Consider the following 3,248-nt stretch of genomic DNA (forward strand, 5'->3'; position numbering starts at 1 on the left):
CGATGCTATTGCTCTCAATGGGAAGTTGGAGTTTGCGTTAGCAGAAATCCACGTTTCTAATTCTTGGAACAATATTTCTGAAGGCTGGGATGAGTTTGCAACTTTACAGAAAGGATTTGCATCCCAGAACACAGAGCGTTACATGTTGGAAGCAGAGTACGAAAATTTGTCTAAATTGATCGACCATATGTGTAGACTTTATACCAATTTAGAGCTTAAAGTAGTAGAAACAGAATTCAGAGTGAGATTCACGCTTAACATCAAGAACGACAGTGAGTTGCGAATGGCTTTCCGAATGGCTGAAATTCTATGTCTGATCCCTAAATCTAAAGCCAAGAGTAATAGTGTTGAGAAATACAGAACTTTCAAAGGTGTGCACGTTGAAAAATGGATACATAGAGGTAAAATTGTGTTTCCCCCACTCACTACTGTAAAAAAAGACAACATTTTCATTGTTAGTTTTTTTCTTGCCTTTAAAAGTGGTATTCAGTACCTCAAGACGCCCTTTACTTTTGCCACAGCCCTATATACTTCAGACAGCATCATTTCGACGGAGCTTAAACTTTTACTTTCGTTTTCAATCACCCCAGGGGTGCGGGCGCCATAATACTACACTACAATGACGTCACGTGTTCTCCTGTGAGCGGACAAGAGCGTCGATCATGCAAGGTCCTAAGAATGGAGTAAATTGTTATGCGAGTAGCAATTAGCAGGACAAGACACAGCACCTCTTGCGTAACGAGACCTTTATAAACATATTAGCTGTCACTTTGACACTCCGTACAATATCCATTTATTTCCCCCCCACACATAATTGACTCGTGAGATCAGAACAATTCTTAGGGAGCTCAGAGAGATATATATTTTGGAAGGGGTAAGAAGAGACACATTAACTTTGGGTGAGACCTGACAGGAAGATGAGAGCAGTGAGAGTCTTGGCCGATTTTTGTCATTGTGTGAAGAAGAAGTAAAATAATAATTACTAGAAAAAGATGAGAAAAGAACCATAATGACGTTTGATACAGAATTCCCCCCCCCGAGGATGTGCAGAATTATTCGGGTAAGTCAACCCTTGCCTGGGTATATATATATATATACCCAGACAATTGTTGTATCATTTTCTTAGTACTTAGTTTGGAGAGATAATGCGACTTATTAATCTAGTTGTCAAAATACTAATTACATTATTAAGTTAATATAATACCCTGTCTAGTATTTGAACAGTTATATGTGTTGACAAACACCAATCATTTTGTACTTGCTAGAGAATTAGTGGAAAAGCCACATGAAGAACATTACAAAACTATAATTTTGCTAACAGCAAGATAATGCTTGATTCAGTTAATTTACCTAACATTTACATACCAATTAATTTAAACTATGTACCAGTGCTTTTGTGCTCATTTGTATACTTATATGTTTAATAAACCTTGTTTTGTTTGTTACTATTTTGCTTCCTGACCATTCCTTCTAGTTACATGCAATTCACTGAACAAACTTCAAGAAGAACCATTAATTGCGGTCACTCCGGGGCCCCTTTATCCAAGAGGTTCCTCTGGGTGAAAATCACAGCGCATATAGATGTTGCAATTTGCTCTTTACTTCTCAGAGTAAATTTAGAACACAAGATTTTTGTCCTAATTTAACTGCTAGATCATTTGAAGCCTATGGTTTTCTGTATTCACATGGTATTGTGCAGTCTTGCTGGAAGCCGAGTGATTCACGAGTACGTTGATAGGCAAGCGCATAATACGACGGAAAACGCTGTGGAACACTACCCACAGCAACAATAGGACGCTTGTGTTTATAGGGCCTTTGGGTTGTGATGTTCGCCAGTACAAAATTCCTTACGGTAATTACAGTAGTGTCTATAAAATCCTACAAGCTATGACAGAAATTTCTCCCGAAATTAAGGGAAGTGTATATACCCATGGCTTTGTTTCTTTTCGAAATAGAAAGCAGTGTGTGATGTCTTCGTTTCCCTGAGACAGGACTAGCCGAACTGCTGTTTTCCCCATCTGCACCATGAATTCGAAGGAACTGAGATCAAGATTTCTGTGTGATATAAAAACAGAGGTGTGAACTCTTACTTTGTTTCTAGCAAAGTGATCGAAGACCAGAGAGTAGGCAATACCAAGGCTCCTCTTTTCCAAGTAGTTTTGTTCAGAAACAGAGGCGAATTCTTGCATTTGGATTATTACCCTGTGCTGCTTTTAAACATTCATTCCATATTTATTCAAATATCCATAGACAGCGGTCAGAGTTTTCCTTTTAGAGTAGGGAAACTAATTATGCTACATTTTCGACTCCAATGAATGCATACATGGGCATATTATTCCGTGCAGGCGGGAGGAAGTCCCTACTTTGCAAGATCCCTGATCCAGGAAGAGCCTACCACTAGGCAGTTTTTCCGTATAGCTTCTACGTTTCTTTCTGATCCAGGAAGAGACTACCAATAGGCAGTTTTTCCGTATAGCTTCTACGTTTCTTTCTGATCCAGGAAGAGTCTACCACTAGGCAGTTTTTCTGTATAGCTTCGTTTCTTTCTCTACTAAAACCCGTAAGTTTATTGGTCACGAAATGCTGTTAGCCGGTCGTAATATGTTCGACGATGCTGTCGCTTCAGGAGTGCCTGTGAAATGGTCGTTTATAAATCGAGCTTCTGAAGTGGGACAAGCCATAAAGCAAAATGTCCACAGTCAGACCAGAGGCAAACGCCGAAAATATCAGGATATTTTTCAGTGATGGAAATGATGTAGGAATTGGATTGGTTCGCCCAGCCAGCTACTAATCTGTGTGTCGAACGTTCTTCCTACATCACATTCCTGACTTCAGCATCAGTGGACACATTGGGGTTAATAGATTTGTTCTTGGACCATCAAAAGAATATCTGGACCTAGGAAAATCTTATTTGCATCTCAATGTACAGTTTATGCAAAGCAACGGTAAAGAACTGCAATTGAACGTGGGTGTCCTCAATAACTTTTTCCAATGCCGATGTCTTTTAGCCATGTCGATCTTTTCATTCAGAATAAACTCATCAACTCCAGCAGTGACACCTACGCCTATACAGGGTGTTTCAGTTAAACGTTTCAGAACTTCTAAGAGGGGTAGGGTACATCCTGACAACTCGAAATCATATAACAATGTTGGGTCGGAAATGCTTTCCTGAAGCGGTGTTGTACACAGAAGCACCATAAAAAGAAAAGAGACCGTAAGTGAGAAATCGTTTTAATAATACATGAAAA

Source organism: Mastigoproctus giganteus, chromosome 5, assembly GCF_048544385.1.
Source record: "Mastigoproctus giganteus isolate SK-2022 chromosome 5, ASM4854438v1, whole genome shotgun sequence".
In the NCBI taxonomy this organism is placed as follows: domain Eukaryota; kingdom Metazoa; phylum Arthropoda; class Arachnida; order Uropygi; family Thelyphonidae; genus Mastigoproctus; species Mastigoproctus giganteus.